General features: G+C 47.6%; 1 pseudogene; it reads left to right on the forward strand.

The window, feature by feature from the left end:
• The first annotated feature begins 7,087 nt into the window (after nt 1–7,087).
• On the forward strand, nt 7,088–13,072 carry LOC101091983 (annotated as a pseudogene).
• The last annotated feature ends 13,570 nt before the right edge of the window (nt 13,073–26,642 follow it).

A 26,642-nucleotide genomic window follows, 5' to 3' on the forward strand; every position in this document is an offset into this window, starting at 1 on the left:
ACTGTAAAGCTACTCTTTTTCTCTTTGTAACAAGTAAGTGAGGAGACTTTGAGACTAGGTAAATGCGTATTCCTTCCCTACCTCTGACCCGTCCATGTTGGCATCCATTGACGGTGGTCATTTGACGGCTACTGTTAGGACGGTTACCGACGAGTGATTCTCTTTTTACACGTATTCGCTGGCATTCTACTCTTGGGAAGAGCTTTTCTCTCCTCCCTCACTTATGTATTTACCGATGGATTTCCATCAGCACAGACTCATGACTCTTTATTTTATTCAGTGGATTGTAATTCTTTGCTATCCTTTATTTTGGTATTTCAGTTGTTCCGGATTAGGTCAGTAGGGTTCAAGAGGGCGCCTGTGTCTTTGTGCGTGTCCCCGTCATTCTTTGAGCACCGCCTTGCTTTCTGGAATATACTTTTTAGTAATCCCCCCTCCCCTTCCAGGTCTGTAAAGAGCCACTTCTCCAAAGAGACCTGGTTATTTTCAGTGGAGCACAGTGTTTGAAGACGGAGATCTGGGTGCGAGGTGGGTTGATTGCTTCAGGAACACCATTGCTCCTAGTCTCTCTGAGGACAGAGGGACAGAGCCAGGGAATAGATAGACGTACGTACAGAATTTTGGCTCAGCGTAAAAGGCTAAAATCTTAACAACTTTTACACTGGAGACACCTGGGTGGCTCAGGCGGTTAAGCGACTGACTCTTGCTTTTGGTTCGGGTCGTGATTTCACTGTTTGTGAGATCGAGCCCTGCATCAGGCGCTGTGCTGACAGCAAGGAACCTGCTTGGGATTCTCTTTCTCCCTCTTTCTCTGCCCCTCCCCCACTCATGTGCATGCTCTATCTCTCTCAAATAAATAAACTTAAAACAATTTTTTACACGGATTATCTGTTGAAATTATATACTTTTTAATATAAATATTTATATTTGCAGATATATATTTAAATATATGATATTTAACGAATATTTCTATTATTTTCTTTTTCTTTCATATATGTATTGGTCACATGTTATTTCATATATTTCTTTTTACTTTTTAAATGTGGCTACTAGGAAATTTAAAATTACATATGTGTCTCACATAATACTTCTATTGAACAGTGCTGGTCTAGAGGGCATGACGTCTTAACTGGTTCTAGACTCTTTCCACCCGGCTACTCCTCCTTCCTCAGTGTATCAGTACTGTCTCTCATCATGATCATAAAATGGCTGCCACAGATCCAGCCATCACACAATCACATAACGGACCAAAAAACCCAACCAAACAAAAAAACCAGAAGTGGCAAAGATTACAGCTAGCTGTATCTATACTTATTCTCTCTTTCTCCCTTTACTGAGACAAAGTTTTAAGTGGATCCAAGAGCGCTCTACTAAAGACATTTTCCAGCCTTCCCTGCAACTACAGCGGCGGGTATTGCCCAATGCATATGAGTGAAAGTGATCTGAGCACCTCATGAGTCATTCCTTTGAAGGAAATGGCAATGCCCGTCTCTTTCTCCTTTCTCCTTTCTTGCTGAACGACAAGAATGAGAACAGTCATTTTATTTTGCCTTCAGTTTCCCAGGGTATTTTCAGTGGCTATAGAATTCTGTGTTGACAGCCTTTTTTTCTTTCAGCACATTGAAAATTCAGGGTAAGTTATATATAGACCGAGGTCCTTTCTTTCTGGAGCTCCCTCCATATTGAGATTTCTTCTCTCAATTTCTACCTGCTCTGGAAGCCCCAAACTCTGGCATCTGACACCTCAAATGAATGATTACGATTTTCTGCTTGAGTTCTAGCTGCCTCTTACCGCACAGACAGAGATGTGTCTCTAGGGGAAAAGCCATGTAAACTTAGATCTCATACAATGCGTTCTTGTCTTTAAAAGGTTGAATCCTTTCCAAGTTTCTGCCTGCCTCTAGTTTCTCTCCAGTGCTTGTAAATAGTTATTTAAAAAAAATTTTTTTTGATCCAGAATTAGTAATTGCTGTGTGTGGGGAAGGTAGTCAGGGCCTTCTCACCTGTCCTTGTCCTATCCTTCTCCCTCTCTGGTTCCCTCTCAAGTGAGTGATTCCACTCAGGGTCTCTCCTGTGGTTGCAGACCACATGTCAGCTGGGATTTGATTGATCTGAAGTTTTGACTGGGCTGGATGCCATTGATGGCTCCCTCATATGGCTGGCTGTGAGCTCGGCAGGGATAGTTACCAGAGCACCTGTAAGTGGCTTCTCCATGCGATTCAGACTTCTCCCAGCACTGCACTCCCTGGGCAGTTGAACTTCTTACAATGGGGTTGGCTGACCTCCAAACGGTGTTTAAAGGACAAGATGTGAATGCTGGAGGCCAGTTAAGGGCCATGTCCAGAAATGACACTAAATTCTATTGGTCCCAGCAGTCTCAGGCCCTGCCCAGATTTGAGGGACTGGTGAAAAGTAAAACTCAGTCTTGATGGTGGAGTGGAAGTGCCACACTGCAGCAGAGCATATAATAGAGATTGCTGGAAAATACAGTTTGACCACAATAGACACAATTTCCCTCCACGCAATACTCTAAGTGTGTACGATGCTGTGTGAATGAATGTGAATGTCTGCCCAGGGTCCGTGGCTTCCAGTGCCCTGGAGAGTAAAAAAATTGGCACACCTCCAGAGGTTTTGTCTAACGCTAGTATTAGGGGATAGAAGACCAATTAGTACCACTCTCCGTGGTCCTGAATCTGTGTGATTTCTCCCTGCCCAAAGCCATGCAGGAGAATGGTCCAACTTTACCAACACACACACACACACACACACACACACACACACACACACACTGCATGTTCTTTCCTTGTCAATATTGGCAAAAATTGACATGAAATATAATAATAGAAAAAAGCCATTCTGTTTTATAACAATAGCAAGAAGTTGGTGACAGGTCACAATGGATCTGGTCATATTCTAAGCACTATCCCAAGGTGAAGTCCTTAAATTCACACAATAATCCTATGTTGTAGGTACTATTATCTACATACATTTTGAGGCCAGGAATAGTGAGGAACAGAGAGGTAAATTGCCCACTCAATGTTACACAGCTAATAAGTTAGGATTTGAAACAAATTATTGTGTTTTTTTTTTTAGAGAGAGAGAGACAGAGACAGAGACAGTGTGACTGGGAGAGGGCAGAGAGAAAGGGAGACAGAATCCCAAGCAGGCTCCACACTATCAGTACAGAGCCCAACACAGGGCTCAAACTCATGAAACTGTGAGATCATTACCTCAGCCGAAACCAAGAGTCGGACACTTAATCGTCTGAACCACCCAGGCACCCCAAAACAAATTATTGTTGACAGACTCCGTGCTCTTAACCACTATAATATATGGACTCTAAAAGAAAATGGGCAACAAAAGTAAATGTGAAAAGTAAAACTTTTTTTACTGAGACCATCCTTATTTCTGGTTCTTCAACACTATCACACGACAGAACCCAGTGGTTTTCTTTACACCCCTGTACAGACTCTCCCTGAAATTATGAATGAGGGTAGACAGGAACACAGATGGGGGTCAATGAAGTAGAGGAGGAGAGAGATGCCATATGGAAATAAAAAGACAGAGGTTAGTTTAAAATAGCATTTTCAAAAGTCACAAATGCTCATAGTTTTTTTGTTTTCCTTGCTTTCTTGATGAAAAATTAGTAAAATAAATAAAGCTACCACTTTTATATTTCATTTACATCATTCATGTACTAATGGTAGTTTTATAGTGACATTTTTGCTTTATGATTTTTGTGGTTTACTAGGGAAGGTGGCTCTGTTCTTACCCCATCAAGAAGTTTCTGATATTCAACCATTCCCACAAAGGCCACTTCCAGGCTGGTGATAATGTGGAGGACAGAAAGAAGGGAAAGACCAGGAGAAAAGAAATGGAAGGGGAGATTCCAGGGGGCTGAACCAGATTTGCCATAAAGCTAACAAAGTTCACCTTTGGTTGGGTTTCCTGGAAACAGAGTATGAGATGAGAGCCTCCTAGCCCAAGCTTTACTGGGGAGGATTCTCAGGAGATAGACATACAAGGGAGTGTGCAGAGCAGGACTGGGTAGAGGGGGAAGCTAAACCACCATACACTTGAAAATGAGGTCCTACAGGGAGCTCTGGAGCTGGGAAGGCCCTTTGGAATTGTTCCAAATTGACACAGGAGTTCAGGCCTTTCCATTTCTATATCAGTCAGTTAGTGGTTGTGGGACATCCCCCCCACCCCCACCAAGAACTGGAGCATAAACATAGTCCCAGCTGGTTCCCAGTGGATGATGGAAATTTCCATGGAGGGACCTGGCTGTGCCCTGTCGGCAGCTTGGCTCTGACCACCACAGTGTCCACTACAGTCCACCCCTTGTCTTAGTCGAGCCGCTTGCTCCATATACTCAGTTTGTCCCATCTGGGAACAGTTTTTCCAAGATTCTGGCTAGTCCAGTCTTCTGGAGGAACTTGATGAAGAAGGTTTAGTAGGATGATCTACATCCTGCTTCTGCAGCTGGTCACAGGCAAGTTACTGATACTTATTATTCCCTCCTGCACCATACATTGTAGATTCCCTTCATCTTCAACTAGAACTTCTACTGGCTTGGATGGGTAACCCAGACCCTTATCCCAGAGTGGTGTGAGGCCCTTGCTACCATGACCTTCTCAATCTATGGCTGCAGTCTACCTATGCATTTTTTTCCCCATCAAAGCTGGCCAACAGATTAACCGAACTGAAGATCCAGTGGATCACTTGAGTGCTAAACATATGCTTCCCCATCTCCACTGTACAACAGGGTCAATTTCCCCTGCCAAAATGTTGCTCATTGGTGTCTTCGCAGAAGAGCAGTGGCTGGGTAACAATCAGAACTTAAGGTTCAATGGGATTCTTGCTGAGTTTCAGGTGGAAGGGACCCTTGACTGGGAACCAGGATCTCTCATTCTGCAGAACCTAAATTTTTCTGGTAGGAAGCATGACTTTCCAAGGTGGGTCAGTGGAAATGATGGTAAGCAATGCCATTTTTGCATTCGCTCTTTGGTTCCCGGACTCATTTTTTTCTACTCGCTGGGGGCCCAATACCATATGGTGATGGTTGATTTGTGGTATATGCTGCATACTCAATAATTTCCATTGCAGGCGGAAGCCTCAGCTACATCTTTAAGAGGCTATTTCACAGCTTTATTAGGCCAAATCTTCTGAGTAGTGAGGTATGAAATGGGACCAGTGGATCCCATGGTTGCATGCCTACTGCTGGGCTTCCTTTGTTATGAAGTCTTTTGATTCATGGTGGTGTTATGCAGGATCCTATGTTGGTGGATCTGAGTTCTGACATCCCTCAGATGGTAGTTCTTGCTAAGGCCTTGAGGTAAGGAGAGGCAAACCCTTGGCTGGGTTATCCCGATCAGGATGAATCAGTGTCTTATTCAGGGTGGAAGGGATCCAATGTCATCAACTTATCACCCAGTGGCAGGTTGGTCTTCTTAGTTCACGGTGCTTCTGGCTAGCAGGCTTGATATTCAGCAGTGGCATTATCCAGATGAATTTTTGTGAGCAGCAGCTCAGGCTGTTGGGCCCCATCCATGGCCTTCATCTTGCCACCATGGCTCCCCCATTCATGTGCGCATGGTAGCAGATCTGGGGAGGCTGATGATGGAGGCGGCTGATGTCAGCTGGCCCAATCATTACTTCCCCTTGGTTGATTAGTGTCACTTCTGTAGTAGATGCTCTCCGGTGGCGTTGACATGCAAAACCAAAATACGCTGTGTGTCCATTCCCCTGTGTCCATCCATATACCTCTATCCCAAATGTCCCCATCTGAGGTCATCTCGTCTTTTTCAGGCTAATTTCAAGCTGCTGACCAAGCGTCAGGGCCATTTTCTAGTGCTTATAAATTCTTGCATAGTCACCTTGGGCTACTTCTGTTTCCACATACTGGATGATCAGCTTTACCACCTGGAGCTCTGCCTATTGACAAGGTTTCCTCTCAAAGCTGTCTTTCGGGGTCACCCTTGAATGGGCTGTCATGAGACATAAGTCTATTTTCATCTTAGACCCAAGTACTGAGCCAATCCATCCATGGGCCAAACTTAGCCTCTTTCATTCTCATGGGCCAGTCACAAAGAACCCCCTGCCGTGTGGCCATACATGTGAACAGAGGAATAGGCAGCCATATAACAGCAATAGATGACATGGAAGTTTGGGCCACTTGTTCATGAAGCAGACTTGTCCTCTGGCCCTGCCTGTGTCTCATCTTAGATCTTAGATCTTACAATGAATGGCTGCTTAGATCACCTGGCCTTATGATTTGGTGGGTCAGACAGCTCATAATTGGTCACTTGATGTCTCGAGACATTGCACTTCCTGTCCACTGTGACCCAGCAGCACGCCAGGCACTGCTTTATGAATGGAGTGTACTTTGTTGTAGATGCCCTGACCTTGCTCCAGAACCCTAGTGGGCTCCATTGTGATTTTCCCATTGAGGTTTTGTGTAAATGCCACAAGTGGTCTTTTCTTACCACAGATACCTCAAGTTCCATAGGGTCTGTTGGATCATATGCTTCAAGTGACAGAGGACTCACATCACAGTCTGGACCTGCTGCAAAGTGCTTTTCTTCTCTGCACCCCACTCGAAGCTGACACTGTTTCACATTTATGGCTTGGAGCATTATTCCCATATGCTGTCTGCTGAGTCCAAACATGCCTAACTGGCATTGGGCCTTTATCTTAGCAGGAAGAGGTGTGAGTTGCAATAGTTTATTTTGAAGTGGGCATCCTGACATACCCCGCGCCACTGGACCCCTAAAGACTTGACTCGTGGAGCAGGTGCCCGGACCTTTGAAGAGTTTCCCTCCCACCCTCGGGAGGATATATCTTCCATATACTTGTCACTTCTCCCTCTTACAATCTGATTAGCATGTTGCTGTCAAAGAGTGGGCCAACATGACGTTCCGTGTCCAGATGGTCTAGGTCCTTGCAGTTAATGTTATGGCAGAGGACAGGATGGGCTAACATATCCCTGGGGCCAGATTAAGTATGCATCTTGGCCATCCTGAGTAAATGCGACCGGCTTCTGACTCTCCTTTCCATAAGGGACAGAAAGACTGCATTTGCCAGGGCAATGGCCACATACCACACGGTGAGGCTGTGTTCATTCTCGCTGGCAAAGATACCCTGTCCAGCACAGCAGCTGCAGTTTGGGCCACTGCCTGATTAAATGGGCACATCCACTGTCATCCACGATGATCCAGACGGGCTTCAAAGGGAGCAGGCAAGTGAACTAAATGAGGGTGTGACGGGATCACCACTCTTGCCTTCTTCGCGTCTGAGGGCACTGATCTCTGCCATGCCCTCGGGGGTGTGATGATTGTTTCTTAGTTATGATGATCAGGATGGGAAGGGGCCAGCTGCAGATATTTCTCTTCTAAGAAGCCCTTCCCCATTGTAACAGCTCTGTGAGGGAGACCTGGGTCAGGATGCCATGTATCACCTGCCTCCATATGCCCCCCCACTCGGACGGAAGGGCCAGAATGGCATCGATATTCATTCAGATTCTGTGTTCCACGATCATCAAAAGGTCTGAGTTGTCACCTGTAACCAGTGCCCTGTTAACCAAGGTAACAGCCATGGGTAGTCGCTTCCCGTAAATGTTTACCGACTGGTTCTCAGAGAAGAAAAGCTCTAATTTGCAGCATTTTCCAGTTTCGATGGTGTAAATACAGAGGCTGCCAACATGGTATCGCTGAGCACGGAGTTTGGAAGACATGTCCGGCAGGGCGTCATGATCTAGTATTTCTACGTAGAAATAATAGACATAATATTTTACTTGCCTGGGGCTCTCGTAACAGAGCACCACGAACCGAGTGACTTAAAAATGGCAGAAGTGTGCGGTCTCACAGTTCTGAAGGTTGGAAGTCCAAAGTCAGGGTGTCAGCAGGGCCATTCGGGTTTTCGTCTGGAAACCTGTGCAGGAGAATTTCCTCATCTTTTCCAGCTGCCGGCATTTGCCAACAATCCTTGGCACTCCTGGGGTGCGTCACTGCCATCTCGGCCTCCATTGTCACATGGCCGCCTTCTTCCTCTGTGTCTCTTGTCCCTCTTTTTATAAGCACACCAGTTGTATTGGATTAGGGCCAAACCTAATGACCTCATCTTAAAAAAATTTTTAATGTATATTTATGAGAGACAGAGCATGAGCGGGGGAGGGGCAGAGAGAGAGAGACACAGAATCCGAAGCAGGCTCCAGGTTCCAAGCTGTCAGCACAGAGCCCGATGCGGGGCTCAAACCCACGAAGCCTGGGATCATGACCTGGGCCGAAGTCAGACGCTCAACCGACTGAGCCACCCAGGGACCCCTGGGCAGAAGGCTTTTAGGGGAGGGCTCTTGGGAGGTGCACCTGTAAGAAGAATATGAGGAAGGCAGGATTGTGGGGGGCAAGGCAGTTCCACTAGACATTAGCCCATCCTACAGAGAGCTCTGCAGCCGAAATGGCCCCTCAGACTTGTCCCAAATTGAAGCCAGGGACTCAGGCTTTGGTATCTCTATGTCAGCCAACCATTGGCCATGGCCAGTTCCCTGGGAGGGGGACTAATTTTGAGGCAAGGCAGTTCCCTGGAGCTAACAGCTCTCCCCTCTGGGGGGCAGGGAGGCGTGGTGCAGCCGGGAGCCATCAGCAGCTACGTTCCCAACCGCTGGGGCCTGAGCCTCCTGGTCTTGAAGAAGGGATGTGGGCAGAGCATCACCAGGCATTCGTATTCACAACACAGCCCAAGCTTCAGGGCCTCACCTTTGCATGGCCCTTCCCAGTCTGGGGTGGGGCCTTCTCCACAGGTTCACAAGGTCACACGTTTGTGTAAAATAAGCAAAATGAAACCTTTTCCCCTGGTGGCTCAGTTGATTAAGCATCCGACTCTTGATTTCAGTTCAGGTCATGGGCTCAGGGTTTGTGAGTTCAAGCCCCACGTTGGGCTCTGCGCTGACAGAACGGAGCCTGCTTGGGATTCTCTGTCTCCCTCTCTCTCTGTCCCTCCCCCTTGCACTCCCTCTCAAAAATAAAGAAACATTAAAAAAATATTTTCCCTTTCTGTTTCCTTTTTTTTTATTGAGATAAAATTGATGTATAGCATTATATTAACTTCAGGTGTCCAACTTAATGATTCGATATTTGTATACATTATGAAATGATCACCTCAATTCATCCCCATATATACTTATAACTTTCTCTCTTGAGATGAGAACTTTTAAGACTTACTCTCTTAGCAATGTTCAAAGATTCAATACAGTATTATTAGCTACAATCACTGTAAATCACACCCTCAATAGCTGTTTATTTTATAACTGGAAGTTTGTGCCTTTAAAAAAATTTTTTTAATGTTTCTTTATTTTTGAGAGAGAGACAGACAGAGCACGAGTGGGGATGGGGCAGAGAGAGAGGGAGACACAGAATCTGAAGCAGGCTCCAGTCTCCATGCTGACAGCACAGCGCCCCACTCAGGGCTCAAACTCGCAAACCGCGAGATCGTGACCTGAGCCGAAGCCAGACGCTCGACTGACTGAGCCACCCAGGCACCCCGGAAGTTTGTACTTTTTGAACATCTTCACCCATCTTGGCCACCTTCATCCCCCTCACCGCCTCTGGCAACCATCAGTCTGTTCTCTGTGTCTATGAGTTTTTTGTTTTTTGTTTATATATAGAAGCTAGATATAGATACAGATATAGATGATATAGATATAGATACAGATACAGATACAGATATAGATATACATGGCTTCTATATATAAGTGAGATCATATGGGGTTTGCTTTTCTCCGACTTGTTTCACTAAGCTCAATGCCCTCAAACTCCATCCATGTTATCACAAACGGCAAGATTTCCTTCGTTTTTATAGCTGAATGATACTCCCTTGTTATATACAGTCCACACCTTCTTTATCCATTCATCCATTGATGGACACTTAAGTTGTTTCCATGTCTTGGTTATTGCAAATGATGCTGCAGTAAATACAGAGGTGTGTATATCTTTTGAGTTAGTGTCTTCTTATCCTTGGGGTAAATACCCAAAGCGCAGTTAGGGGGTCATATGGTAGTTCTATTTTTAATTTTTTGAGGACACCCCCCCATACAGTTTTCCATAGTGGCTGCATCCATTCGGTTTTTCAAAAGGAGCCCCTGAATGGTGTAAGCTTCAAGCCCCACTTAATCCTGGATATGCCCCCACGAGTGAGAACAACTCTAGACAATTCATACTAAAGAGTTTGCATAAAGGGTGAGCTGCTGTAACAAAGAGACTCTCAAAACCAGTGGATGAGAAAACCCCACGGAAGTATAATTCTCTTCCACCCTACAGCCCTGAGGGCCGTGGTCCAGTTGACAGAACATCTCTACCCAGTTTTCCAGAGACCCAGTTTTTCACTCCCTGCCCCCCTCCATAGGCTCCATGCCCAGGGGGCTTGAACTCATGACCCTGAGATCAAGACCTGAGCTGAGATCAAGAATCAGATGCTCGGGACACCTGGGTGGCTCAGCCGGTTAAGCAACCGACTCAGCTCAGGTCATGATCCCACAGCTTGTAAGTTCGAGGCCCGCATCGGGCTCTGTGCTGGTGGTGCAGAGCCTCCTGGGATTCTGTCTCTTTCTTTGCCGTCCCCTGCTTGCTTTCTCTTTCTCAAGATGAACAAATAAACTCAAAAAAAAAAAAAAAAAAAGAGTCGGATGCTTAACCAACTGAGCCACTCAGGCAGAGGGCAGGCATTCTTAAACATTTTCACGCATTGGACCTCATGACAGCCTTGCAAAGCTTCTCGAAATAAAGGAAAAGACACAGGACAAAGAAATTCAATTTTTATTGTAATGCGGCTATCAAAATATTTTTTAAACCCGTGATATAGTAATTTATGTGCTTCTTCGCTAATGCATTAAATAGAAAGCCACTCGTGGCAGCTTTAATAGCTACTTTAACTTGAAAGTAGAGATGAGCATAAATAATATTGCAAGATGCCTGTTGGAAAATAACATAATAAGAAAACATCTGTGATTTCTTTTGGTGATAAAGTCACAAGCTCTGCCAACACTTGTAGTCTGTTGTCTCCATTCGCAACAGACGAGCGGTGGACTGAATAGTGGCCCCCACAGGTGTTTCCAGTCCCTGGAACCTGTGACTATTTTTAATTTAGCTTATTTTATTTTTAATTTTTTTTAACATTTATCTATTTTTGAGAGACAGAGCATGAGCAGGGGAGGGGCAGAGAGAGAAGGAGACACAGAATCCAAAGCAGCCTCCAGGCTCTGAGCTGTCAGCACAGAGCCCGACCCGGGACTCGAACCCACAAACTGTGAGATCATGACCTGAGCGGAAGTCAGGCGCTCAACCGACTGAACCACCCAGGCGCCCCCCCCTTTTTTATTTTAGAGAGAGAGAGAGAGAGCAGGAACAAAGAAGAGGGTCAGAGGGAGAGAGAGAGAGAGAGAGAGAGAGAGAGAGAGAGAGAGAATCCTAAGCAGGCCCTGCGTTGAGCCTCTATCCCCCACTTAACCCACTGAGCCACCCAGGTGCCCCATGAATACATTCTTGAATCAATGATCGGCTGAATGAACAGAGAAATAAAGGAATGAGTTCCTTTATTCACGATCAGTTGGGTCCTTTGACGTCCTCAGCCGCACCTGAAGTCCTTAGCACTCATTCCCATCTCGTATTGGTATCACGTGAAGGGGGGCCCAAGAGAAGCTTTTCTCTTCTGTCTCTGCCTTACTGACTCTTCCCCCTGCGTGGCTCCCTGGGTCATCCCTCTGCTGTAAGCAGCCTCCCTCCAGAAGCCTCCAGTCCCTTCGTGGAGATGCTTTCTGGGTATCCCCTCGCTGTCTCCTGTCCACGTTTGGGCAGCCTGCAGAGATCAGCTCCCCACCCCACCCAGACACCTGTAACCCCTGACTGTGGGGCTGAGGCCGCCCCAGCCCTGAGGAGTGTCCAGCTCAGGAGGTCACTTTCCCGTGTCCGTTTCCCCTCCCCAGGCTCCCCTGGCCCCGCCCTGCCCCCCAGCTTCCCCAGCCTGGGGCTTCCCCTGGCTCCCCAGACAACCTCGGGCTGTGTTCTGCCATGTCAGCCCAGATGGCCCGTCTGTCTGGGCCACATGGTGCGACACGGAGCTGAGGCAAGAATGAGCTCCCAGGAGGACGTGGAGATTTAGGCACTGTCATCGTCATCGGGGACAGAGCTGCAGCTGGCACCCGGAAGGGGAGACTGAGGCCCCAGGGCAACAGATCCCAGGGCAGCAGCCTCCTCCTCCTCTTGGTGAAAGAGGCTCAGGAGCCGGGAATGCAGCCAGGTGCGGGGCCCTAGAGGGAGGACACCATTGTGAGTGTCCCCTTCATTGCTCCTGCCGGGGTCCACCTCTGCCTCTGCTCTCCAGAAAGAGTCAGTCGCCCCACAGGCCTGGACCTGCCGCCCCTGCCTCTTCCCCAAGACCCGGGAGCTGCGACAGCTGCAGGTGAGGGGACAGTCAGGCCCACCCCTGCCCTCACCTGTCCCCTTGCCCTTCTCCTTCTCACCGCCCCTCTCTCCTCACCCTCCCAACCTGTCCTCTCTCACCTGCCTCTGTCTCCCGTCCCCAGGTGCGGGAGCGCTCCGTGGCCTTGGAGGCTGAGCTGGCCCTGACGCTGAAGGTCCTGGGGACCGTGGCTGACGCGTCCCAGGGGGACATCCTGGACCAGCCCCTTCACACGCTGTGCCACATCCATTCCGAGCTCTGGGCCTGTGTGAGCACTCGGGGCACCCAGGCCGTGTCTGCGCTCTGACCACCTGAACGTCCCCCTCTGTCCTGGGCCCTGCCTCACATGTCACCCTCCTCTGCCCCCAGCAGGCCCCCAGACCTGAGGCCACCTCCACCACTGGCTTCCCTGGCTCCACAAGGCCCCGAAGAAGGTGAGTGACCAGGGAGTGACTGGTATCTGGGGACAGCTGGGAGCCCAGATGATAGTCACTGACCCATCCCTTCCTCCCCACTGAAGTCCCTCAGCTGCCTGGAGGCCTCTGTCATGTTCAACCTCTTCTACCTCCTCATCTGGGAGGTAAAGGTGTCACCAGTGAAGACCCTTGTGTCTGATCACTGAGGGGCCAGGGCCACCTGTAGCGTGTCCCTTAGATATTATTGCCACACCAACAATCTCCCCTAGATTATTGCTTCCAGATCCCTATTTGTTTATGAAGCCCCCAAAAGATGTTTATCTCATGCTTTTCATAAAATGTGTGAAAACAAACTATTTGTGACATTGATCTTGTTTGTATGTGACTGCGTAAATGACTGCACGATTGCACAAGTGACTGTGGCCCCCTGAGTGTGTGTGGGGGGAGGGGGCAGCAAAGGAAGGGGGGAGAGGGTGATAGAGTTTATGAAAGAATGAATGAGGAGGGACAGGCTCACTAAGGACGCTTTCAGCTGCAAGTAGCGGAAGATTTCATTGCAAGCTACTTAAACAAGCAGTTGTGATGCCAAGTCATAACATGTCTGGATGGAGGCTGTGGCTGTCAGATCAGTGGGACAAGGGCTTTATCATGGACCTAGGGTCTGTATCTGAGTATTTCTAAGGATATGTGTCAATCTTGTGTTTGTGGTTCCTTCCCCTAAACTTACTGTGGTTCCCAATCCAGAGTGACAATTGTCATGGTGGAAATCTCTTGGGAGGGATGTCAGAGTTGTCACCAAGAAGTCATTTACGTTACACTGTGGACATCATTCTATGCAGACAGTTGTGTCTTTTGCAAACAGTTTTATTTATTCTTTCCCACCCTTTACACTTTTATTTCCTTTTCTTGCCTTATTGCACTGGACGGAACTGTAGTACTACATTGAATAAGAATGGCCTGAGAAGGCACATTTTCTCTCTTCTACAGGGAAAGCCTTCAGTCTTTCACCATTAAGTGTAATGTTAACTCTTTATCAACTTGTAGATACTCTTTGTAGACGCTCTTTATCAACTTGAGGAAATTCTTATCTGTCCCTATTTTTATAAGAGGTGTTTAAAAATCATGAGTGAGTGTTGAAGTTTGGCAAATGTGTTTTTTGCATTGATTGATATGATCACATGAGTTTTCTTCTTTAGCCTGTTTTGGTGGATTATACTGATTAGTTTTCAAATACTGACCAGTCTTGCATCCTTGGACGAACCCCATTGGATCATGGTGTATAATTCTTTGATCTATTGCTGAATTCTATGTGCTAATATTTTGTTAAAGAGTTTTGTGTCTATATTCATTACTTTTGTGTGTGTGTGTGAGATAACAAATTCACCTCACTTTTTAAGCTAGTTGAGGTAGTACTTTCTGTTATTTGTAGCCAAAACATCCTTAATGATACACATGGAAGTGAAAGGTGAGTTTCCCTCAAAGCTGAAGAGTTCTGGCTGCATGGGATTATTTGTCACCATCATTCCCTGGGACTGCAGTTGGTATGAAGTGTCAAAGTATCCTTGTATTCAGTACCCATGGAGGAGAGTCAGGAAGATGGATAATCTGGGGCTGCAGTCTGGGGAACCAGGCTCTTCTGCCCACTCCCATCTCTGTGACACCCCTCTCTTTAAATCTGTTTCTGGAACGTTTCACTCCATCTCTTTCAAATCTCTTCTTTCTCGTATTCACTACTCCATCACTTCCTCTCTCTTTCCATACAGATTACCTTTCCCTCTATCTTCCAGAAGCTGCAAGGTAGAAATTCTTCATCATCTACACCACTCTCCTACCTTGCTCCTCTGTCCCCATGGATGAAGTGTCTTTCTGCCTGACTTGGGCCAGTGCCTGATCCTGGCCCCTCTTAATTCACTCCCCCATAAAATACCCTTCTCTTGTCCTCTATTTTTCAAAACCTTCTTTACAAGTATTTGCCCATCATCAGGCTCACCTTTCTTAGTCCATAGGTTTCTTTCCAACTATTTCTCCATATCTTTTTTCCATTGGCTCCACTTCCTTACCTAACCCAGTCTCCATAGCCCCTACAGTTGGCTTCTTCCCCAAGAGCTCCACTCAACACCAACAATCTCTTCACAGCTAAATCCTGTGATTGATTCTCTAGTTCTCACCCCAGATGGCCTCCCAGCAGCATAGAACCCATTCTTCATCCATTCCTTCTTGTAACTCATTCCCATTTTGATATTTGTGATATGATACTTTTCTTATCTTCCTTCAAATTCTGGCTGCTACTTCTCAGTCACATTTTCTGGTTCTCTTTCTTCTTCCTACCTCTTAAATACTAGAGCTTCTCAGAGTCCTGTCCCTTTTCTTGCTTCCCTCTTTATGGTCTCTCTGGACTTATACATTTCTATATACATGATATACATTCATACATACATGAATTCACCAACAACCTTCTTGCTGATTACTCTTGTATCAGTCAACGTAGGCCAGGTTATGCTATCATAATAAATAATTCTCAAATTTCAGTGGCTAGTAACAACAAATGTTTATTGCTCATTCAATATGACCATCACGGGTAGGCTGACTCCCAGCTCCTCACTGGGATCCAGGATAAAGGTGTAGCCCTAACTGGGATATTGCTGGTCTTAGAGTAGAGAGATTAGAGTACATGATGGTCTATGTACTCATTCTTAGAGCATCTGCTCCAAAATGGTACACATACTTTCATTAGACAAAACAAATGACATAACCAAGACTGAGGTCAATAGGGCAGAGATTTGTAATTCCCTCCCAATAAATGGATTCCTCACTTTAAAAAGTAAGAACAGGGGCACTGGGTGGGTGGCTCAGTCAGTTGAGCGTCTGACTCTTGATTTCAGCTCAGGTCATGATCCCAGGGTTGTGGGATCGAGCCCCACATTGGGCTCTATGGTGAACGTGGAGCCTGCTTGGGATTCTCTCTCCCTCCCTCCCTCTGCCCCTCTTCTCTCCCTGTGTGCTCTCTCTCTCTCTTTCTCAACAAACAAACAAACAAACAAACAAACAAATGTAAGAACATAATTTGAATGATAAGGCAGTCTAATACATTCTAAAGTCATATCTCCAACTCTAATTTCAAGGACAGGGACAAATTAACTTTGTTCTTGTGCATAGAAAACAGCTCAAGTTCAGATCCACACTGGACCACCTCATAAGCCAATAGCAACAAAAACTCTAATTCTAAAGGTCCCCTTGCCATCTTCTGAATAATGATCCATAGGAAGGGATTGGCCAGCGGAAACCCCTCTAAGAGCCAGTCTACTGCACCCAGAAGGCAGTGCCACTGGCTGCTCTCCAGGGTTCTGAACACCGCTATCTGCCAGAGCAGGGTGGTTTCTTCCATCCCTTGGATCTTGATGAATGCCTGTTAACATCTTCAGCACTTAGAGGTAATGGTGGTGGTGGTGGCTTTTATTTTTGAGAGAGAGCGCGCGAGAGAGTGTGTGCCAGTGGGGGAGGGGCGGAGAGACAGAAGGCGGGGTGGGGGGGGCAGGGAGAATCTCAAGCAGGCTTCATGCTCAGAGGGGAGCACAACATGGGGCTCGATTCCACAACCATGAGATCATGACCTGAGCTGAAAATCAAGAGCCAGATGCTTAACCGACTGTGCCACCCAGGTGTCCCGGTTGTTTTTTAAACGAAATACTGTAACATCACATATAGTTGTAGAGCAAAAAGAACCATACCATTGTGTATTAAATGCAAATATGTTTATCAGGACTTTTTTTTTTTTTTTTTGCTTAAATAATAGAAAACCCCAACTCAAAACAATCAGGAATTTGTAATCTCCTATAACCAGAGGTCTAAGGGTAAAATAGGCCAAGAGTTGGCTAATTCAGGAACTCACAGTAATGTTATCAATAATCCAGATTCTTCCTATCTCTCAGCCTTGCCATTCTCAGCATTTTAGCTTCACCCTTAAGTTTGGCCAACTTATGGTTACACGGGAGCTACTACAGTTCCAGACATTACATCCTCTTGGCAATATCCAGAGGAAGAAAAGGGACAGCATCCTACCACTCCACAGATTCAGCTCTTCTCCAGACCACCAATCGTCTCCATATTGCTAAACTCAGTGGTTGATTCTCAGTCCAATCTTTCATGATCTATTCACAGTCGTTGACATAGGTGATCATTCTTTGTTCTGTGAAACATACTCTTCGCTAGTTCCCACTTGCCTGATTTTCCTTCTAGCTCTCTGGTGGCTCCTGCTCAGTCTTATTTTCTGATTATTCTCCTCCTCTCCCACTTATAGACATTGGAATATACCAGGGCTCATCCTCGTCTTTATCTTTCCTCAATCTGTGATGCATTCGTCTATTCTCATGGCTTTAGAACATAACCAGCCTCTACAGTCATGGCTCCTGGGACAGATTGAATTCTTGCTGCAAATTCTCCCCCGCACCCCCAAATCCACATCATTGGCATGGCTTCACTGAAGACAGAGTTTACTTCCCTGCCTCTCGATTTTGGACCAAGTCATGTGGATTTTTAAAGCCAATGATGTATGTCTAAAAGTGATGATGTGTCGTTCTCAAGCTAAGCCAAGCCTCATGGGTTTCCACTTGCCTGGGCTTTGACCATGGCAATGAGAAGAGCTCCCCTGGCTTGCTGCTGTCCTTCAGGCTGGCCTCGGATCTGAACCAGCCAGACCCACCCATCTGAACCTGGCCGGAATCTGCCAGAGATTATCAGAGCCACCCCCGGCTGATCTGCAGATGCTGGGCTCGGTAAGTGGTTATTGTGGTTTTGAGATATTTGTGATTATTTATTACACAGCACAAAGTGACTGATACCACTCCCAAATTTTGATCTTCAGACCTCACCCCTGAACTCCAAGCTTATACATCAAAGTGACTACCGAACAACTTCATTTAGATGTCCAATGGGCTTCTCAAACTTATCATGCCCCAAACGTAACTCCTGCTCTTCTCATGTTAACCCTGTTGTTTCTGTAATCTTTCTCAGCCCAGTAAGTGGCAGCTCATCTTTCCAGACCCACAGGCGAAAGACCGTGGAATCATCCCTGGCTCCTCTCTTTTCTGTCATTTCTCACATCTGGTTAGTACACCCAGTTGGCTCTAATTGTAAGTATATGCTGAATCGGACGATTTCTCACTCTCTCCACTGCCCCCACCTAGTCTTGTCCACCCTCTTCCCCCTGGACCATGGCAGCAGCCTCCTCCCTGGGCTCCCAGTCTGTTCCCCAAACACAGCCAGAGGGACCCTGTGAACACCTGAGTCAGGCCAGGACCCCCCTTGCTCTCTCCTGGCTCCATTTTGCTCAGAGTAAAAGACAAAGTCCTCATATAAGGCCCCACATGACCTGCCCCCCTGACCTCCCTGATCTCATCTACTCCTCTCTCTTCCCACCTCTCTCCATTCTGGCCACACGAATTCCTTACCATTTCTTAAATATTCTTTTGCTCTGGCAGTTCCCTCTGCCTGGAATGCTCCCCCGCCCTCCCCCAGCATTGCCATAGCTCCCTCCTTCCCCTCCTCAAGTCTTTGCTGACTTGAGGTCAGGCTTCCCTGACCACTCATTCAAAATTGTTCCTACTCTGTTCCATGCCCGCTGCTTGATTAACTTTTCTCCGTAGCAGGTACACCATGTGGCATTCAATCGTTTCATTTATTTTCTTTTGCTTATTGCCAGTCTCCCCACATGGAATGCAATCTCCCCAAGGGCACTGTCTTTTTGTCTCGTTAGTAAAGCCAATTACCCACCCCACCCCATCCCCCTAGCCCCTAAATGTGACTGGTATGACATGTCGTTTCTGAGCCGGTGCACACTTTACCTGCTTTCTCCTATGACCAGAGACTGGCAAGCATCCGGGTATTGTCTGAGTAAGTCGCCAAAGTGACTTGGATGAGCATGTGGTGTGAGCAAGAACCTTTGCAGATGTCAGCCCCTGAGGGTTGCTTGTTCCCGTGGCAAAATGCAGCGTGTCTTAACTTACAGGCTCGTCGTCACCAACCCACTGAGTGTCTATGAAGAGTAAATGAGAACATGTATTAGTACCACTTTTATCATTGTTACTGTCACTATTTTTTTTTAATTTACTACTACTCCTACTTTGGGGTGTATTGGCACCAGTCAATCGAATTCATCCCTTGCCTTCTGGAAGTCCCCTTGCTCCCCACGATCACTTTTTCAAGACTCGAGGTATAATAGACATAGAATATTATATTAGTTCCAGCCATACAACATAATGATTCGACGTCGGTACGTATGAATAGTCACCAACTAAGCCTAGTTAACATCCGTCCCCGTACATTACTACGATGTTTTTTCCTGTGATGAGACTTTTTCAGATCTATCTTAGCAATGTTCAAATACGGGCTGCAGCATTATTAACTGTGGCCATCATGGTGTGGTTACAATCCCATGACATTTCATAATGAAGAGTCAGTGCCTTTGCCCCTTTCCACCCATTTTTGTCCACATTCTACCTCTGCCCTGCCTCTGGCAGCCACCAATTCTCTATTTCTGTGAGTTCGGTTTTGCTTGTGTGTGTGTGTGTGTGTGTGTGTGTTGTTTTCATGCGCCACACATAAGTGAGATCCTACACTATTTGTCTTTTTCTGTCTGACTTATTTCACTCAGCATGATGCTCTCAAGGTCCACCTGGGTTGTCGCAAACGGCAAGATTTCCCTTTTTCTTTTTTTTTTTATTTTTTTTGACGTTTATTTATTTTTGGGACAGAGAGAGACAGAGCATGAACAGGGGAGGGTCAGAGGAAGAGGGAGACATAGAATCTGAAACAGGCTCCAGGCTCTGAGCTGTCAGCACAGAGCCTGACGCGGGGCTCGAACCCACAGACCGCGAGATCATGACCTGAGCCGAAGTCAGACGCTTAACCGACTGAGCCACCCAGGCGCCCCAAGATTTCCCTTTTTCATGGCCAAATAACATCCCATTGTGTACCTATACCACATTTCCCTTATCCTTTCTTCCATTGGTGGTCACTTAGGGTGCTTCCATGACCTGGCTATTGTAGATAGGGCTGCGATGAACATGGGGGCGTAGATACTTTTTTGAATTCGTGTTTTGTTTTCTTCAGGTAAATACCCAGAAGTGGAGCTGCTGGGCCCATAATCACTGTGGTTCCCTGGAAGACTTTAGCCAACACCCAATTCCTCAGGGGATCTCCTGCCCCAGTTAGCTCTCCTAGGGGACATGAGACATTTTAGGGCAGAGTCACCACATTCATTTCCTATGGCTGGTGTAACAAATTGCCACAAGCTTAGTAGTCCGCAACAACAGCATTGACTCTCCGATAGTTCTAGAAGTCAGAAGGTAAAGACGAGACCTCAAAGACTAAAATCAAGGTGTCGGCAGGGTTGATTCCTCAGGGGGGATCCAGGGAAGAATTCATTTCATTTTTCAACTTCCGCTGGTGGCCTGCACTCCTGGGCTTCGGGCCCCTTCCTCATCCTCGAAGCACATCGCCCCAATCTCTGCTTCGGCTGTCACACCTTTTCCTCTGTGGTCAAGTCTCCCTCGACTGCCCACTTACAAAGACATATGTTTGCGATTGGAGTTCACCCAGATAATCCCGGACAATCTCCCCATCTGAAGATCTGTAACGCATTCACATCTGCGAAGTCTCTTTTTACCAAATAAGGTCACATTCACAGCTTCCAGGATTGGTACCAGAGTATCTCTGGAGGCCGTTAATCAGCCCACCGCAGTCAGCCTTCTGTCTACCACACCCAGGCTGTGGACAGGCTGGATCCTCTTTTCTCTTCTCCTGGATATCTGTCCCCTATCCGCCTCTCGTGCCATCCCTCGACCTGCCTCTTACCCAAGCTTTGTGACAATCCTTCAATGTTTGTTCTTTCTTTAGGAACAGGAAACTTGGTCTGTCAGCAGGCAAATGGCTAACCCGAGTCAAGACTCATCTTCGTGTAGCATCATGTGCTCCCCTGGAGCTAAGTTCAGTGTCATGTGGCACTTCTGGGAAAGACCTAAAGGGTAAGGCATTCACTCTTCCTTCCCTCCCTCCCATTGTCCACCTGTTGTCTGGGATTGTGGGTGTGAAGGATGGAGCGCAAGCAGCCATCTTGGACCATGAAGAGGAACCCACATATTGACGATGGAGCCACAGTATAGAAGGAGGTTGGGTCCTGACACTGGAGCCCCAGACAGCTTGGGCGACTGCCTCTCTTCATACAAAAGAGACTACTCCTCCTTTATAGTAAAACTCAATACTGATCTGCGATAGGCAGAGTAATTGTCCCCCCAAGATGTCCATGCTCTAATCTCTAGTCCCCATGCAAGTGTAATGGTGGTGGCGCCTGGGTGGCTCAGTCGGTTAAGCTACCAACACTTTATTTAGGCTCAGGTGATAAACCCAGGGTCGTGGAATCCAGCGCCGCCTGGGGTTCTGTGCTGAGCATGAAGCCTGCTTAAGATTCTCTCTGAAAAAAAAAAAACAAAAAAACAAAAAAACAAAAAACAAAGATTCTCTCTCTCTGCCCCTCCCCCTCTCAAAAAAATATACCAACGACGAATATAAGCAATAAAAAGGAAACGTCCCATGCAAGCCTCAAAGCTAAGAAGCTACAACTAACTTTTGTGTCTTAGCCCCACTTCACACACGAAGAAGCTGAAGTCTACAGAGGTTGTTCGACGTGCCCAAGTGCACGGAGCTCGTGAAGGGCAGAGTCGGGATTTGAACCTGGACGCCGGCACGCCCAGGCTGCCTGGTGAATCTCCGTGCTCTGGCGCCACCTCGCGAGGGCTCCCAGCCTCCCCTAACCCGTCCCGCAGCCGCCGAAGCCCCGCCCCGCTTCGGGCTCCGCCCAGGGTTTCACCCGCACCCGCACCGCACCCGCACCCGCACCTGCACCCGCACCCGCACCCACGGCTGCAGAGACTCTTGAGCCAAAGCTGTTCCAGCCCCGAGGAGTCTCGGACTTCGCTTCCTCCACAGCCTTCCTCCTGAAATTTCATTGGAGTTTCTCTTTCTATCTAACCGCTGCCCGGGCGTCCACTTGGCCTTGCCCACCTCCCAAATCCTGCCACGACCTCCTGATGACAGGTTCCATATTTGGAGCTGCATTCTCGCTACACCTGTCTCGGCTGGGGAGAGACGCTTCTTCAGTGGCCCCCAGCAGCCTGGCGGCACCCGGGAGCTCGCGGGAAATGCAGAGCCTAGATCCTTCACCCAGACCTGTTGGATCGGTTTCTTAAGACCCTCCCCCCTCCCTCCCCAAGCGATTTGCGGCGCAGTGAAGGTTGAGTAGCCTTGACCTAGACCGCAAGGGGGCCATGAGATCCAAGGGAGGCTTGGGAACAAGGAGCCTCACCTGGGGCCGGTGTATCTGAGAATACGGTCTTCAGCCACGTCCTGAAGTTGGATGATGACTGACCTTTTGTCTGTGTTGGAGAAGATTCAAGTTCATGAAGTTCATGTGAGGCATTCGGTTCCAGGCACGGCCTTATGAGGCTCCCCCCTGGGACCCCCAAGACCTGTCCCTTTTTCTATGGCTAACGTGTTTTTTTTTAATCAGGAAAATTCTGTGAAATACGTCTTATAGAAGCTGAAAAACTTGAGGTGTCAATACAGAAAATTCTAGATGTAATAAAGTCAGTGACCTGCGGAGACTTAGACCAAAACCCTACCCAGCGTTTTTCAAACTCCAGGAGGCATCAAATTACCAGGAGGGCATTTAACACTCAGATTGTGGGGCTCCACCCCTAGAGTTTCTGATTCATCCAACTTGGGTGAGGCTGAGAATTTGCACTGACTTCTAACAAGTCCCCGGGGGATGCTGATGCCATTGATCCGGGGACCACACTTCTGAGAATCCCTATTTCCAAACCATAGGATTATGGCTGCTTGGGGGGGGGGGGCATATTAGCCCTTAAGGATTATACAGAAATAATCCTACCAGTGACATATCATTGCAGAAGCGTAGTGAGTTCCCCTGATCCAGTGTGAACTTGAGTACCGATCTGAATATTTTCCTGTACTTATGCAACAGACAGCATTTTCATTTCAAGGGTGTGCCACCTATAATATTGTCTGTGTTCAGGCACCACCTTGATTGAGACAAATACTTCCTTTTTCTACTAGTGGCAATTTCACATGCACACCAATCTCCTTTTTTAGGGTCTTGTGACAAATGTGGCATTCAGGTTGTGAGCTCTGAAAAGATTTTTTCCTGATGATACAAATCAAAATATACCAGTGGACATTAAGGGGGAAACTGACTATTCTTTGCACTGTATTCCCAGAGTCCTTTGCAATGCCCCGTTTTAACTCTCTTCACATTGTGTTCAAATTATTGATCTACTTTCTCAAGGGCTCATGGGTTCCTCAAGGGCAGGGCATTCTTCCTTTTTTTTTTTTTTTTTTTTTTTTGAAAAAAAAAAAAGGAAAAAAGGAGATGTTTACTTTTCTACTATTTGCCCAGTTTGTGTTAATAAACAGTAAGGAAATTGTTTCTGGGTGAAGATGACTGTGGGTGCTCACTCTGGGACATCAGAAATGTGCATGGACTTTTGTGCTTTGGAGATTTCATGGGCTGTAGAGCGGGAGTGGTTGAGGGCTGGGGGCTTGTTGTTGACGGTGGGTGTGCTTCTGTCCGGGGGCGGGGACAGAGTTTCTCCCCGACTGTGTCCAAGCATGTGTCTGCGCTGAGTGCGTGCTGTTCTCTAGAACTCACCAGTGAGTCTCAGTGACCATCAGGTGGTCGACTGTGTCACAGCATGTCCCTCCCCTCCCCTCCCCTGCCCGCGTATGTGACCCCGGATTGGGGATGCCGTGCCCTCGCGCTGGGTCTCCGTGGGTTCTCTCTGATGCTGGCTGTACACTATGGTCCACAGCCAGGGGTCCTGTCGCTGGGTCTGTCTCCCCGTCAGGGTATCCTTGCTGTCCCGTGTCGCTACAGTGTCTGATGTTCGTGGCCCTCTCCAATAGCACTATGCTTTCCTGTCTCCATCCCTGTTCCAAGGACCCATGCAGAGCTGGGAGGGTGGGGGCTCTGTGTCCCTGAGGTCAAGGAGGCCGGCTGGGAAGTTAGCGGCTGGAGATTAGATTTCATGGGCTCACAGGAGGAAAGGAGGGAGAAGGATCCAGGTTCTGATTTGGGGCAGGGCCAGGCCAGGATCCAGGGTCTCAAAATCATCATTATAAGACAGTCACAACTGCTCCCGTCTCTGGAGCTTGTGCCCTGTGCTGGGCACTGTACTTTGTGCTTTATATATTTATATTGATAATGTTTTTGTTCAGTATTACAGATTAAGTATTTATATGTATAAATAAAAATTGTGTGGATTGTTCCTAATGTTTATGAATAAGATTTAATTATGTCAGTTATAGATTTCTTTATATAGTTATTTTCTTTTTTTAAATGTTTAGGGGTGCCTGGGTGGCTCAGCCGGTTAAATGTCTGACTTCGGCTCAGGTCATGATCTCACGGTTCGTGGGTTCGAGCCCCACGTCCGCTCTGTGCTGACAGCTCAGAGCCTGGAGCCTGCTTCCCATTCTGTGTCTCCCTTTCTCTGCCCCTCTCCCGCTCATGCTCTGTCTCTCAAAAATAAATAAACATTTTTTTAACGTTTATTTTTGAGAGAGTGAGAGAAAGTGAAAGAGAGAGAGAGAGGGTGCGAGCACACGAGTGGGGGAGGGGCAGAGAGAGACGGGGAGACACAGAATCCGAAGCAGGCTCCAGGCTCTGAGCTGTCAGCACCGAGCCCGACGCGGGGCTCGAACCCACGAATCATGAGATCATGACCTGAGCTGAACTCTCAACCAACTGAGCCACCCGGGCGCCCCATAGTAAATTTCTATTGTCCTTTTCTATCATCCCATTGAAGGTAGGAGGAAACCAAAGCTCAGAGAGGTGAGTTCACTTGCCCAAGGCCACTCAACAGAGTGACAAGAGTCAAAACGTTGAACCTACTTCCAAGTGTTTCTAGCCTTTGGCTCCTCACCCCTGCATGACCCTGGCCAAAGCGGAGAGACAGCATCTGGGGGCCCCGGGGGTCGGGGCAGGGCGAGCTGGTCAGGGAGAAGAGCAGACTGTCGTTGATGTCGCCTTGTGCTGCTTTGTGTTTATTGAGCTCTTACTGTGTGCCAGGCACCGTGCTCAGGGCTGACGTAGTAACAGTGATGGCAAATGCCCACAGGACACTTGGCCAGGGCCCTACCGTTAGTGCTGTCACGGGGGCTAACTCACTGACCCCTTATGCCAGCATCCTGAGGTGGATATCATCGTAAGAGGAGCTGGGATTTGGCCCCAGGCAGCCTGGCTCCGTAGGCCATTCACTTACCCCCTCCCTCTGTACTTTCTGTCACCCTTTGTAATCTTCGTAACAATCATCCATTAAAAATTTTTTTCACGTTTATTTATTTTGAGAGAAAGAGGGAGAGAGAGGGAGAGAGAGAGAGAGAGAGAGAGAGAGAGAATCCAAGCAGGCTCCACACTGTCAGCACAGAGCCCGACAGGGGGCTCAATCTCACCAACTGTGAGATCGATCGTGACCTGAGCCGAAATCAAGAGTCAGACACTCAATCGGCCGTCCAGGTGCCCCGGAATATCACCCATTTTACAGATGAGGAAACCAAGGCCAGACTTGGCCTTACCCACAGAGCCACAGACTTGAAACACTGATTGTTGATGGGTTCATCCACTCTTCACTCTGTGCTCGCCTGGCAGGCAGCCAGGAACTCCCAAGTCTCTGAAGGGTCTTGGCCAGGCTCCCAGATGCCCAGCTCCCTGTCCCCCTGTGAGGTCCCAGCCTACCCACCCTTCCTTTGCTGCTCCTTAAGTTTCCCTTCGGCTTGTGTCATTTCTGCTTGCTGATTGGTCACCGCTTACTGTATGTTACAAGAATTGCCTACTTTTTCCCAGGTTAAAAGGTTTTCGTTTAGGCTGTGTTTGTTGCTATACAAAAGGTGTACATGTTATACAGCTCACTAGGTCCTCTGTTGATCTTATAAATTCAAGATTTCCAGTCTTCTTAAGCAAATCTTCTGGCTCCTGGGAAATGGGGAGGAGGTTGTGGCAGCCTCCTGTTCCTCCCCTCTCCCTCTCCAAGGCTTGCCTTTCTTGGGGGGGGGGGGGTTGTTTGATATCTTCTTGTCCATTTGTAAGCACTCTTTATATATGATAGCTATCATTGATACACTGGCCCACGAGTTGCGATCTCCCACCCCCCACCCCCACCCCCAAACCTTTTTATACGTTGCCTTGAGGTGGTAAAAACCAAGTGTTGTCCTGATATGTCTAACCTTGGTTGGGAACCTTGGTTGGGAATCTCTCCTGTTCTGGGGGGAGTGGGATCTTTCTCCTCCTCTCCTCCCCTCCTCTCCCTTCCCTCCAGGGCCTCTCTCTCCTTACCTCCAGCTTTTCCTTTCCCAAGGTCCGGTGTCCTGATAAGGGGACTTGCCCAGACTGGAAACCCAGCCCCCCACCCCCACCCCCACCCCGCCCTCCGTTGATCTCTCTTTATTTGGAAGTGGGCGGAGGGGGGGTTGGTTTCCAATCCCCGTCGGTTTTCTAGAGCTCTTCCTACCTATACCTATAAGGCTATGCTGCCCTCCCGTTACAAGAGACTCGTCCTCAAGTCCTGTTAATCGACTTTTTAAAAGTAAGCTTGCCACGTGAAAGTTACTAGGCTGTATACAAATCTGCCCATCTCGTGTTCAGCGGCTGTGGGTTTCCGGCCTCGGTTAGGAAGGCCTCCCCGCGGGGGAGGCGAGGGAGGGCATCCTTAT

This window comes from Felis catus, chromosome E2, assembly GCF_018350175.1.
Source record: "Felis catus isolate Fca126 chromosome E2, F.catus_Fca126_mat1.0, whole genome shotgun sequence".
Taxonomy (NCBI): Eukaryota; Metazoa; Chordata; class Mammalia; order Carnivora; family Felidae; genus Felis; species Felis catus.